This window comes from Camelus dromedarius, chromosome 8 (assembly GCF_036321535.1).
Source record: "Camelus dromedarius isolate mCamDro1 chromosome 8, mCamDro1.pat, whole genome shotgun sequence".
Lineage (NCBI taxonomy): Eukaryota > Metazoa > Chordata > Mammalia > Artiodactyla > Camelidae > Camelus > Camelus dromedarius.
In genome coordinates, this window is record NC_087443.1 from 75,840,841 (window position 1) to 75,855,685 (window position 14,845).

At 43.8% G+C, this 14,845-nt stretch overlaps 1 long non-coding RNA gene across 1 annotated transcript in view; it reads left to right on the forward strand.

Moving 5' to 3' along the window:
* LOC135321848 (uncharacterized) overlaps window positions 1–14,588 on the forward strand; it is a 42,200-nt gene extending 27,612 nt beyond the window's left edge. The window contains exon 3 of the long non-coding RNA XR_010382005.1: window positions 12,206–14,588. This is a non-coding gene — a long non-coding RNA (uncharacterized LOC135321848). The remainder of the gene's footprint in view (window positions 1–12,205) is intronic.
* The last annotated feature ends 257 nt before the right edge of the window (window positions 14,589–14,845 follow it).

Below are 14,845 nucleotides of genomic sequence, written 5' to 3' on the forward strand. Positions count from 1 at the left end.
TATCTGGGTGGGCTGTAAATACACATGTCTAATAAGAAGGGCAGAGGAAAATTCAACACAGACAGAAGAGCAGAAGGCAGTGTGGAGATGGGGGCAGAGATTGGGGTGATGCTGTCATGAGCCAGGGAAAGCCCACGGCCACCAGAAGCAGGACGAAGTGAGGAACGGACTCCCTACAGCCTCCAGAGGGACACAGCCCCGCCAACACCTTGATTTCAGCCTTCTGGCCTCTAGAACTGTGAGAGGATAGATTTCTCTTACTGTAAGCTACCCAGTCTGCGGTAATTAATGCAGGAGCCACAGGAAACTGACACAGATGCCTGGTGGAAGGTCCTTTCCCATAAATGAGTCAGGTGAACGCCTGAAGAGAGGGAGGAAAGGTTCTGTGCCCCAGGCCCCCTGGCCAGGGAGGGCTCCAGGTGTGCGGCATGTGTTCTGATACCTGTGGGATTCTGTGGGGTGCACTGCACCCTAGCCCTCAGGAAAAGGGGTGTCAGGTAGGCATGGGTGGCCCTGGGGAGGGGCCACTAAGCATACTAGGTGACTTTAGAGTTCTGGAGCAGGCCTCTGCCAGGCCTGGTTCTCACTGGCTCAACCACAGAGCAAGGCCGAGGCTGTGGGCTGCAGGTCTTAGGACCCCCCCCCCCCCGCCCATTGGCAGACCTGGGACAGGCAGAGGTGACACACCTCATTCCATTTAGTGAAAAGAACATATGAAAAAACAGAACGAACATACATCACGACCTCTTTGTGGGCAATTTCTTATGCAGAAATGAGTATGTTTTCTCATGTCATATATAGAAATGTTGTCCCAGGTCTGTTCAGCACTGTTTTTATAGGTCTTACTCCTTTACACAATAGACTTAATATTGTGGAATACTCTTTTTGGTTAAAAGGTAGATTGTTTCCACTGTGTCTGTTGTAAACTCTACTTTTTCATGTTTGGATAGTGATTCTAATTCATATAGCACAGTAGAGTTTGCAGTTCAGATAGGACTTATTTCTTGATTGATTTTTGTTAATATTTATTGGGCACTCAATATGTGTTATGAGGAAGAAACGAGAGACTGTGGCTTAGAGGAGGCAAGAAACTTGCCCAAGACAGCTGAGGGTGGTGCTGGCCCCAGGCTTGAACACCCACAGCCATCTGATGGCACAGTTTAGCTCTTAACTCCTATTCTTTTGGAAGCTGAGGGTGAGAATGGCATCTAGGACTGTGATGCGCCTTTGGGATATCTGGCTGTGCATCTGTAGATGGCACCCCTCCAGGGCTGCCCTGGCTGGGCCCAGCTACGTCTTCCCTGCCAGGTCTGTGCAGAGTGCTTGGCGCATGAGCCCTCAAGGAGTATTTGTGGTTTTGTGTTGAATTATCACCGGGAATTTAAAAGGCCCCTCAGAGCATATTCCTGCTAAATGTGATCTCTTAGAAAGGCATCTCTAAATATAAGCAGAAGTCAAGTTTGGCAGACCTTCGAGACACAAAGCATATGCTTTTAGTTCCTATGAGGAGAATTGTCAAATTGTTCTAGAAGCAAAATAATTAAAGGGTAATGTTCACCAAATGGACATCACGGTTTACTGCAGTTCTGTCAAAATTGCTAGCAAACCTGAATGTTCGTTTCCAGAGTGGAGGACCGGCGAGAGAGAATTTCTGCTGCTTGCAGGGAGCCTGTGGGCTCCCACAGTGCCTTTGCTCCACATCTGGCTCTCAGTCGAGGAGAGTGCCTGCTGTCCTGCAAGTCCAGTCAAGAGCAGCGGGCCAGCCGGGAACCCAGAGCCGTCTGCCAATAATGCACATTTCGGCTTTGCATTCTACTCAGAGCTCTGAGTGGGGCTTACCTGTGTTTGTATGACCTGCAAATATGAAGCAAGTGTCTGGATGGTGAGCTATGGTAGAGGGAGGCAGCAGGGCCATGTGATGTAGGCTGCAGAGCAGGGAGAATGTGGCTCAGACAGCTGGCTAAGTTCTGGCTGTGTGACCCAAAGCAAGTGTCTTAACTGCTCTGTGCTGCAGTTTCTAGACTGGACAATGAAGAGAATAAATGTATCAGTCATATAGGTTTGTTGATAAGCTGAACTATGATAAACTCACCCAGTGCCCAGAGTAGTGTCTGGCATGCCATCTAATACTCCAGAGGCGTTCACTGCTCTTGTTAACGTTTTAGAAAGTACGGGGCTCTCCGAGCCCACAGACCTGGGACAAGCCCTGTTCCCACCACTCAGCAAGGCCCTCTCTGAGCCTCGGTCTCCTCTTCTGATAACCACGGAAGGTGATGAGGCCTATGCTGAGGGATGACAGGGAAGATTAAATGGGACACTTTGTAGAAAGCATTAGATTCATACAACCTCTTAACACAAGTTGCTTCCTTCTTTCCCTCCAGGTCTTCCACAACTTAAGGACATTTGTTCTTTTAGCAGATTCTTTGTCTCCAATCTTGATCTTTTTGGCAGCCATTTAAGGCCATTGACTCCATCTACCGCATTAGGTGACAAATGTTCTCCACTTGGGGGCCTCTTTGTGCCTACCTAGGCTCCAGTGCTGTAGGAATTCTGTCCCTGTCCCCAAGAAATGACCCCCCTCAGGGCGGTACCAGATGCACTACAGGAATTGAATTTCAGATGCTCAATGAATAAGTTTTTTAGTTTAAGTATGCCCCAAACACCACAAGGGACAGCCTAATACTAAGAAAGTATTACTTGTTTGGTTTAGAATGTAATCAGTCGTCCTGAATTTTTTATTTGCCAAACCTGGCAACTCAATGGCCCCTCCAGCTCCATGAAAGTGCAAGATTTGGGGTCACTGTCCAGTGGTTTGGGGAATCCCTCTGAGATCACTGGGCCAAGGATCTGACTCTCCTCTGTCCCTTCCTTGGTCTTAGGGCCCTGGGCAAGTCCTCCGCCCCCACCCCCCATTCTGTACCCTGGTTTCCTTCTCTGCACTGGATTCTCTCTCCGTGGTCCTTTCTGATTCCCTGTCTTTGACTTAAGAGTTGATAGAAGACATCCAGCCAACTCGGCGTTTTGGTCCTGTGTAGACACAATAACCCACTGGCTTGATTGCATCTTTCACTTTTCAAACACTCACTTTGGCTTCATGTGGACACAATCCAAGTGCCTCTGACCTGCCCTTTCAGTCCCAATTCTCAGCACTTGTAAGAAAAAGTCTCCTTGTAACACAGTCCAATCCCCAAGCTGGGTCCCTAAAGGGTATTTTGAAGCCCTTTTAATTTCCAATCCATTAAAAAAATAAATCTTTGGAGGGTTTGCTTCCTACATAGCAGCATGCTTTTTGGCTCGACAGCTGTCAAACTGAAAAACATTCCATGAATTCTCCAAGTAATTTAAAAGTTGCTCCAGCTGAAATACGGGGTGATAGCTACTCAGCTGAAAGGGTACCGTTTGTACCTGGGTAATTCCATTCACTTGATTTTTTTCTTTTTTCCTGAGGAATTACTTTCCTAAGAAGGAGGAGGAGTACATTTTACTCAATTACAAAATGGATGTTCTGATCTAACTTGCGACTCTATTTCTAATTGGATCTGTCTTTCACCGCACCCCCGGGAAGGGCGATCTCTTAAACCATCGCTTGTCTTTGGCAATAATTACTTTTGGTTGTGAACAAAAAGTCCATTTGGGGGGCTCTGTTCTGTGACGTCTGTGTGTATATATATAAAATCCTTTTAGGATCTAAGCCTCCCGCTCACGTATGAGTTTCCTTCTCTTTAGAGATTAAAACGCAGCAGCCACTATTTGTTTTGAGCAAACAGAGTGCTGTGAAGCCCTGTAATAGCTGATTGGGGGATTTGGAGCCACACGTTTTCTTATTAATCTTGCGAGCACCTTAGAAGGTATGCGGGTGCCTCCCAGTTGCATTCACTCCACACTCACTCGCTTTAATTTCTCAATAATTTCTCCTGCTGCCTTAAGTTATGGTTCTGCTAGCTTTATTTTTGTCCCCTCCCCTTCTCTCTTTCTTATCTTTCTCTCCTCCCTCCCTCCTTTCTCTTTCCTTCCTTTTCTTCCTTCGTGGATTCAAACTTTTTAGTCTCAATAAAAGGGCTGATGTCTGCCATTGGGAAACCTTAGTTCCATTTTTTCCCCCAGAAAAATGGAACAGATTTCTTTTAACTAGTGCAAGGCTCTCCTCTCTAAAAGGTTTTTATTATTGAGTGCCTGGGGTCCTTAGTTTCAGACATTTATCTTCTGGCTAAGCAGGAACAAAGGAGGGAGGCAGCCTTCTGCATCTTCTGCACCCCGAGTTTCTGAGTAATCACCCAGCGGTTAAATTGAAGCAGCCACGACATCTTCTTCATTGTGTCACTTTGGGCTTGCCTGTTAATTTATGAGCTTCAACTGTCAAAATAGTTTGTGCAACGGACCCTAAAAATGGTGATGGATCATATCAATCAATCGGGTTTTTATAGCCCTGGTTTCCCTTGCAGCAGACCTGCCTGCTGTATGCAGTGTGTTAAGAGGAAAACCACATACACAGTAGATGTGCCCAAAATGAGTACATGATATCAAAAAAATTCACCCCTTCCTGGAGGGCTCTAGAGTGCTTAACATACCAATAACGCTCCACCCTGCAATGCTCATAATGACAGCCGGAAGCTCTTGGACCTGTTGAGAGGGATGTCCTTGTCCAGGAGAACCCCATCACTTTAAGCCTACCAACTCCCATTAGCATCATAACTGGGTCGTCTCAAAATGGTGCCTTCAGAGGCCAAAGACAAGCATGTGGTGATGAGATAAGGAGGATGGGGGCAAAATTCAGCTCTAATGAGACGGAAGTTTTAAAAAATCTTCGTGACTACAGAATCTAAATAGATACTCAATAATTCATAAGATCTATTTGCAGATTTGAATTGCCTTCAGATCCCTGCCTACTTTCCTGAGTAAGTTTGTCAGGGCTGGGCCACTTAATCCTGTGGGGGCTCCTTTAAATACACTTTCTGTGTTTCTTCTGGCTTCTGTGCCCTGGCTAGCGTTTATTATACAGATTTATTTTCACTTAAAAAAAATCACAAAGACAAGTTCATTATTGAAAAACCTGAACAATACAGAGAAGTATGGAAAAGAGGGGAAAAAAGCCCTCATTTTAATCCAAGGCCAGCCTCTGTTAGTATGTGTTGTATTTTCTGCCTTCTGTGAGATTTTACATATTTGAGATAATCTATCTGTACAATTTTGTCTCTAGCTTTTGAAACAATTCTCTAAGCAGTTTAACTTTTTCTGTTTGATCCCATTGTTAGTATGTATCATAGTTTATTTAGTCAATTCTTTTGTGTTGAGTGTTTTAATAGTTTATCATATTTTGTTATTATCAACAAAAGGGGCTTGCTGAAGCAATTCCAAATTTAATGACCTACCGAACTGGATACTTCCTGGTCTCTAAATATCTTCTCTCACTGCAAGAACAGCTTGCATCCCCAATGCCCTCTGGATATGAACCCTTACTAGTGTGCCCTTTCCTTGCCTTCTCTATGCAGCCGATGAACTCCTATTCATCCTTCAACACCCAGCTGAAGTACCCCTCCTCTGTGACTTCCAGATTCTCTCTCTCCATGGAGTTTGCCCCACCCTTCTTTGTGTTAGCTTCCATGCTAGTTCATCCGTGGGCTCACTGAATGGTACTTAGCCATCTCTCTGGTCTCCCTCTGTTGATCTGTAGAGCACAGTGTGTAGCTAAGTCATCTTCCTTGTTGATTCTGGCCACCCTTGGCTGCCCAGGACTGCCTGGCTTGTGTGGAACCTCCAGTCTCCTGAGCTATGCCTGGCACGCTCACAGATAAACTAGTCACTTAGAGGTACAACCCAGGTATTTGGAGGACTGAAATGAAACAACACTAAGAAAAAGAAAAAAGAAAAAAAAAAACCCCAAACAAAAAAACCTTTTCAAGCTCCCAGAACTCTTCCTTGATTTCTTCTTTGGGCCTGAAGACATTTACCCTAAATGTCCCTGTTGTTGATAGCTGCTGTCAGAGTTCCTGATGGCATTTGCACTGAAAACTCCTAATTTGATATTTCTCTAGTGAATGTAATGAGTACGAGAAAGTGTCATTTAGAGCTAGTTTTCTCTTTGTGCTTTGACAAATGAAATGCACGTAGTTATCTGTAAATGAGATAATTACCTCCCTACTTTGCTAAAGGCACCTACTAGTGATTTTTTTTAGCCTGTTTCACTTACCGGAAGCTTTACAAAATGGGGAGCCCAGAGCTGTTAACAGACTTGTTGTAACAGGCTCTGAGAAAAGGAGGGGAAAAAAGACTAGTCGTTTCAAAACAATCACAGAAATAGCCCAACGAAATGGCTGGCAGTTCAGACGTAAATTTAAGTCTTCGTTGTGTTTAGAGCAAATGTAATAATAGCTGCAGCCAATATGTTTAATATTACTGATCTTCCAACAATAATTACCTAGAACTTTTAATGTCTGCAATTAGAATGCTAGCCACTCAGCGGTACAGACCAGTGGTAAACTGCATGAAATTGGATACTTGCTGTAATTGGTAATTAATCACTGTTCATTACCAGGAAGGGATGTTGTAGTTATTCTGAGTAGATACGTTATGCTAATTACAGGAAAACACAAACCTACATATTTGAATTTAGAGCTGTTAGGAAAATAAGCAACTCATGTCAATATTCTAGATCTGAGGGGAGGTTAGCCCACCCACTTACGCAATGAGGAAGGGGCCATATATATTTTGACAAGAACGCATCAGGCAAGAGATCCCCTTTTCCTAACGGTCTTGATCACATTTCTGTTCATTTCTGTGGGTAATTAAAATTCTTATCCTTTGTGCAGATTTAGAAATGGTTCCAAGTAAATATTTACATGTGCCTGTCTCCCTCAGTGAGCCCGCTTGACCATAGGACTTCAGCTACTGCGTAATCAGTGCACACGCAGCTCTGTCTAGACTTTCCTCTCAAGGCCAGGTCTCTCCTGGGATGCCCGCCAGCACCATGTCCATTTCTGCAGGCGGCTTCATCTCCTCCTTAGCTTCCTATTCTGTGAATGGGACCATCATTTCCCCAGACTTGAGACTTTAGTTATTTTTCGGGTCTTCCCACCACTTTGCCCCAAACCTACCTCGACCGTCATCAGGCCAGGCCACTTCTACTTTCACGGTCTCTGCTGCCTTCGCAGCCCCCCTCTTCTCACCACTGCTGCTCATTTGAGGGGCTCCATGTTATCTGTCAAGATTGCATCCCAGGAAAATGCAACCTATGGAGAAAGGACTTATAAAGAGGAAGTATGTCTATGAGAATTAATGTCAAAAACCTTAACCCTTGGTGAGGTCCCTGCTCCCTATTAATACTGTCCCCGACAGTCAATGACATAGAGCATAACTTACATAGACGATGAAGGAAGGACCACAGGGACCAGCCAAGCTGTGTCATCAAAGACATGGTCATAAAAGCATATCCCTGGGGTGGAGTCACAGGGTGAGGGTGGGATTACCCTCATCCACCTTTGTTACCTGCACACTTGCATCTGGAAGCCCAGCTCCAGGTGGAAGGCAAAAATTAAGTTTGTTAAGGGTCTAAAAGCCCTGTGTTCTCCCTTAGACAGTGAAGAAAGAATGAAGTATCGACTGCTTTCTTCTGTGAATATTAATATCTCTGATAGGTCTGCTCTCTCCTGCCAAAGTTGCCCATGTAGGTGGCAAGCTAATAACATCATTGGAAAATTGGGTCATGATGGAGAAATGGGTCCTATAGAAATAAGCCACTTACAGGCAAAATGGTATACACGGAAGCCAGCAAAACCACTGGCCTAGTCCTCTCACAAGGACCTCTCCAGATCTTCGGAGCCTCTTACCTGTTCTCCCAGCACAAGAAGATTTCACAGGTGTCTCTGAGCCGTGGTGGTTCCAGTTCTGCTCTGATTATCAACTTCCACACACCTCGCACTCTGGGGCTGGTCTTGGTTTAGATTCAGAGGATTCCTTTCCTTCCTCTTGGCAGTAGAAAAATAATTCCCCATGGGCATGTGAACAGGAAATGTGGAGGCCTGATTTTGAAGTTGTTGGTGGTGGACCTATGACTTCAGAAATGGACGTCTCACCATTTCTGCCCTGGTGGCCAGTCGCCTTCACAGACAGGCTCTTCAGTGGCACACTGGGACCAAATTAATAGTCAGGTAGAATTTTAAAAATTATATGTGAAACAAATAGCCATCCTGATAGAGCATAAACTTCTTATTCTATTTCCTTCTCAACATAGCCCATCACATGGGGCTTCTTTAGCCAAATTTCATTCTGTTCCCTCTTCCATCATCTCCAGAGTCCCTGAATTGGTTCCTCACCCAACAGCACAATTTCAGCCGCGATCTCTTTCCTCTGCCTTTGTCACGGAGCTGAGTAATGATGTGACAACATGTGATTGGGCGATTGATGTCAAATGTTAGCAGCAACATTCATTTTCCCCTGAAATGGACAAAGAAGAGTATTAGTCATTGAGATATTTCGTCTAGAAGCTACACCTCACGAGTGATGTTCCAAAATTGAATTGGTCTGAAAATTTAAAGTGGCTTTTAAGTTCTCCTCCTTTGATTGTTCCTCAGGTCACGTAGAGTTTTGAGAGGTTGAGGGAGCAAGTTAGTGATGGGAGCTGCAAGTGTCATTTGTTAGCTCCCTGACTCCTCTGCAGAAATCCATTCCTCCAGAGACAGGATGTCCCTGAGACCTAGTGTCCCATGGAGAAAAATCCTGGGCTGTGGAGATGGGCAGATCTGGGCTCCAGGCTTGGATCTACCACTCCCTGGTTACTCTGTGAGCCTCAATTTCCCCATTTGTGAAATAGGATTAAAAATAAGGATGATTGCCATCCTCATTTTGCAGAAATAAGAAAATAAGATTTAGAGAGGTGAATAAGGGGCACTAATAAGGAGTGAGTATGGCAGGGCACGACCCTCCCTAGGGCCATTGAGTCTCCAGCTCCAAACCAGTGAGATCTTGCCCCGTCTTCCAGCCTCACCAAGAGGGCACGGGGCTTCTCACATACACTCCACGCAGAGAGCTGTCACCCCTCCAGCAATAACCAACCGGTGTGTCTGTGCACGACTTGGGTTCAGAGACAGGGCTCCCCCAAGGTCCCCCAAAGGTCCTTCCCCTTGAATCCAAAATGACCCTGGATGAAAGCTTAAAATTCCCGCTCTCTGTGATCAGCATTTTTCAAGGAAAAGAAATATGCAGCAGCCTGTGCTAGTTATTTAACACCTGGGAAGGCTCCTGCTCGCCCTGAGCCCTCCGTGCTCTCCGAAGTTACTGATATCATCGTTGGGAATGGCTTCCACCCACGGCTCTGATTCATGGCCTGGTTATGATTGTGATTCATAGCCTGCTAAGAAGCGGGTACGGGCGGTGTGTTACTTAGAAGCAGTGCCGAGGAATAGGTCCACCAATGTGATGCAGCCAGATATGCTAATGAGATCGATGCAACGTTACATTAAAAAATCCAAACCTCATTTGCAAGTGAATGTTAATAAGGAGCAAAAGCTCAGCTCAGGCTGGACTGGAATCAATGGCAGGACTAGTTCTTCCTCAGTTAAGTAACATAATTTGTTCAATTTGTTTTATGTCAGTAAGTGAAGAACCTTTTACTCACTTTGATTCATGGAAGGAGGTTAGACAATGGTACAGTAGAAAGGAAATTAACATTTAACCTGCCTGGCTGGGTTTTCTAAAGGATGTCTCAATATGACTGAGGCGGTGTGCGTAAATTCTCCTGATAAACCAGAATGAAACAGCAGCTATTTAAATCCCAAAGATACTCTGGGTGGCAGATATTATACTCCAAAGAGAGACCAGGGATGTTGGGTCAGGAACTGGAAGACCTGAATTCTAGCCTCATCAATTACTTATTACACGGCTCTAGTCACAAATTCCCCAGGCCTCAGTTCTTGCATCTGTACAATGGAGTTAATGATGCTGACTGCAAAGAGATGTTGTGAGTTCATAAACTGTGACATACCCGTATGTCAAAGGATTGCTCTAACAGTTATTTACAGAGCTCCTGCTGTGTGCTGGGCACCATGCTAGTTGCTGGAGATACAGCGATGAACAGAATTGTCAGGGCCCTTGACCTAAAAAAAATAATGGTCTGATGAGGCATCTCTTAAAGTTTTTTATTATGAAAAATTTCAAACCTTTACCAGAGTGGGCAGAATATTATAATGAACCTCACCTACCCAGCACTCAGATTCAAGCATTAATATGATTTTGTTGTGTGTGTGCTTTGCTGATCTTTCCTGGGTTTTGCTGAATTATTTTAAAGCAAATCGCAGACACTGTATTCCTTTTCTGTTGCTGTACAACAAATTTGCACAGATTTAGCTGCTAAAGCAACACACATTTGTTATCTCACAGTCTCTGTGGTTTAGAAGCCTGGGTGCGACTTAGCTGGGTCCTCTGCTCGGTCGCACAAAGCTGCAGTCCACGTGTCAGCCAGGCTGGGATCTCACCTGGGGCTCGGGGGCCTCAGCCTCATGTGGTTGTTGGCAGAATTCAGTTCCCTGTGGTTGTAGGACTGAGGCCCTCAGGTCCTAGAGGAGGTCCTCTCCACAGGCATCTCACCACATGGCTGTTTGCTTCTCCTTTAAGGCCAGTGGGGGAATCTCTTTGATAATTTACCTTGGGCTAAGGGCTCATCTGATTAGGTCAGGCCCACCCAGGGTAATTTTCCTTTTGATCAACTCATAGGCAGCTGATTAACCACCTATCATGGGAGCAATATACCATCATATTACAGGTTTTGCCCCCATGCAGGGGGAGGGTATTGTTCAGAATGGATACACCTGGGGGTGTGCATCTTGGGAGCTGTCTTAGAATTTTGCCTACCATGAACATTTCATCCCTACCATCTTAAATATGCATTTCTATGAATGATGGGCATTTTCTTTGTGTAACTACAATTTTATGTTAATATCTGATAGGAGTTGTTATGTTAGTCAGCTCAGGGTATGTTATGCTGTCATAATAAATGACCCCCAAATCTCAGTGACTTCCAACTACAAAGTTTTGTTTTTTTGGCTCATGTTCCACATGCTTCTTTGGCGTCAGCTCTCTATCCTGAGGCGCAGTTTGAAGGAAGTGCCCATTTCTGGGAAAAGAGATGGAAGAACATGAAAGACTTTTCAAGCTTCATCTAGGAAGTGTCCATGTCACTTCTTCTCAGCTCTCCTTTGCTCATCCTGCTCTCCATGGGCTGGGAGTGCAGTCCTTCCACAGAGAGGGGTCTTTAGGAGACAGTTGAATGGGTGTATATTTTAAAGCAAATAATGGAGTCTCCAAGTTATCTCTTAAGTATCTTTTATTCTAGAAGAGTCTCACTTGCATACTTTTTTCCCCACAAGCCACTGACCCATTGGAGAAAATGGTCAGTTGTCCGGCAGAATGTTCTCCATTCTGAATTCGTCTGTTTGCTTCTTTGTGGTGTCATTTCACTTGTATCTTTATATCCTATATTTCTTGTGAGCCAGAAGTTACCTCTAATGAACATTTTGGGGCAGGAATCCTTCACAGCATATTGGTGTATGGTGTTTGGTACTTCCTATTTTATCACATCAAAATGCACTTGATGTTTGGCGAGGAAATCTTTTTAGAAACTTGATACTTTTTAACTGAAATTCTTACTCTTATGTCCTCACATCCATTTATCAGACATTTGTTAGTGATTGGGCCCTGTGCCAAGCCTGGGCATGTGATGAGGTGAATAAAACAAAGCCCCTGACTTAAGGATCTCACAGTTCAGTTGGAGGGGACAGACTTCAAGTGCAATGAGAACAATTAGGCAAGAAAAAGAAACACAAAGTATTCAAACTGGAAAGGAAGGAGTAAAAATATCTTTATTTGCAGATGACATGATATTGTATATGGAGACCAGTAAGGAATCCACAAAATCATCTTTCTGTATATCGGCAGTGAACAATCCAAAAATGAAATTAAGAAAACCAGTTTATCTACTGTAGTATCAAAAAAGAGTAATGTTCTTATAAATAAATTTAACAAAAGAATTTAAGGCATGTACACTGAAAACTACAAAATAGCATTGAAATAAATTAAAGAAGACTTAAGTAAATGAAAGGATATTTGTGTTCATGGGTTAGAAGACTTAATATTTTTAAGATAGCGATACTCTCCAAATTCACCTATAGATTCAACACAATTTGTATCAAAATCTCAACTGGCTTTTTTTTTGCAGAAATTGACAAACCAATCTTAAAATTCATATGGAATCCAAGAGACCCAGGATGGCCAAACCAATCTTGAAAAAGGAAGAAAGTTGGGGGATTCATATTTCCCAACTTTAAAACTTACTACCAAGCAACAGGTAATCAAGACAGTGAGGCGCTGGCATAAGGACAGACACACAGATCAATGGACTAGAATTGAGAGTCAAGAAGTAAACTCATATATTCATGAGTAAATGACTTTTAACAAGAGTGCTAGGAACATTCAAATGGGGAAAACAGTGTTTTCAACAGATGGTGCTGGGACAGCTGGATGTCTCAGGCAAGAGGATAAAATTGGACCTCTGCCTCACACCACACCTATGCAAGATTAACTTAAAATGGGTAAAAGACCTAAATGAAAGACAGAAAACTGTAAACTCTTAGGAGAAAGCAGGTACAGATATTTGTGGAATGGTTTCTTCGATATGAAACCAAAAGGGTAAACAACCAAAGAAAAAATAAATTGGACCCCATCAAAGTAAAAAACTTTTGCTCTTTAAAAGATGCTATTAAAAAAGTGAAAATACAACCCATTGAGTGGAAAAGATATTTGCAAATCATATATCTGATAAGCGTCTAGTATCCAGAATGTATAAAGAATTCCTACAACTCAGCAACAGAAAACCAAAGAACCTGTTTTAAAAATTGAGCAAAGGACTTAGACATTTCTCCAAAGAAGATATACAAATGGCCAACAAGAACACGGAAAGATACTTTACCTTACTGATCATTAGAGAAACTGAAACCCAAACCACAGTGAGATACCACCCTATGCACATTAGGATGGCTACAATTAAAAATAAAACCCAAAAGATGACAGGTATTGACAGAGACGTGGAGAACTGGAACTCTTGTTCACTGTTGGTGGAAATATAAAATAGTGCAACTGCTTTGGAAACCAGTTTGACAGTTTCTCAAATGTTAAACCTAGAGTGACCACATGATCCAGCAATTCCCCCACGTGATCCAGCAATTCTTAGATCTATTCCCAAGAGAACTGAAATATGTCCACACAAAAACGTGTCCATGGATGGCATGGCAGCATTACTTGTAACAGCCAAAAAGTGGAAACAACTAAAAAATATCCATTGACCGATGAAAGAATAAACAAAGTATGGTATATTTATACAATGGGCTATTATTTGGCAATAAAAAGTAATGGATACACTGATGCATGCTACAGTGTGGCTGAACCTTGAAAACATTATGCTGAGCAGAAAAAGTTAATCACGAAAGACCACATGTTGTATGATTCCGTTGATATGAACTGCCCAGAATAGCAAATCCATAGAGGTAGAAAGTAGATTAGTGGTTGACAGGTACCAGTAGTGGGAGAGGAATGGGAAGTGACTGACAGTGGGGCACAGGTTTCTTTCTGGGGTGATGAAATTCTTTTGCAACTGGTAATAATTGCTATACAACCTCATGGAAATAGGTGGCTGCCAAGGTCCTTCCCAGAGGCTAAATGCCAATTCAATCCACAAGGGACAGGGGTGAACTCTTGGGGGTGTCAGATAGAGGTCACCCTAAAGGAGGTCCAGAAGGGATGAGGAAGAGTTCCAGGGAGCCAGGCAGCAGGTCCAGGATGGAAGATCTGGACCAAAAAAATATATTCACTTGGTACTTAGGCTCTCCAGAGCTGCATCCTCAGATGCTGCTGGGGACACTGGTTGGATAATGGGCCCTGGACCCCCCATTTCCTCTTGAATCAAAGCAGCCCTGCTCCTGCCTGTTTCAAAGGTGGTGCCTCTAGGTAAGACTTTGTTCAAACAAAAATTTCTGTGATGCAAAACTCCTGACTTTAGTGAGCAATCCTCAGCGTTGTCACTTGTACTACTGGAATATTAGTGAGTCTGCATCTAATAAGGAAGAACATGATGACATTGGCAGTGACCATCACCCACAGTTGTAGCCACCATTCACGGGCCACTAAATATGTGTCGGGCCGCATTCTAGGCGTGCAATATTTGATGTTCGATATTCTAGGTGCAACCCTAATGTGGTGAATGGTCTTCTCATTTTACAAGTGAGGAGCCTGAGGCTCTCAGAATTGTCTTGATGAAGTTTACACAATTAGGGCTGTTGATCTGGGAAATGAACTCAGACCTTTTTAGCTCAGAGGCTGGTGCCCTTATTGTCTTCCTGCCTTGCCCTTGAACAGTGCTTCACAGTCAGTTCTTCTGTGGCAGCCCTGCGAAGGAGGACCTGCTGTTATTCCCATTCTACAGTTGAAGAGAATGAGGCGCTGAATCTCAGTGCGGGCTGCAGAATGGTGAGACGGGATGGGTGCTCTGTGTACAGTGAAGCCACCCTGTTCCCTGTGCCAACCAGGGGAGCCCGCCAGAGCACAGAGACTGGGCCGGTGTTCAGTGTGGCCACCCCTCCCTGGCCATCCTTCTCAGTATACATGAGATGCTCAAATTATGATGTTTTATTCTAATGACAAAGGGTATAACAAGCACAGGAAATGGCCTGGCATTAATCTCCACTCCATCTTGTGGCAGTGACTACAATGAAAATGAGAAATAGTTTAAGCTTAACCCATTCTCATTACAATCATAATTACATTTTGTGGTCATTCTTAGTTTCTAGCAGAACCCAACTGCTCT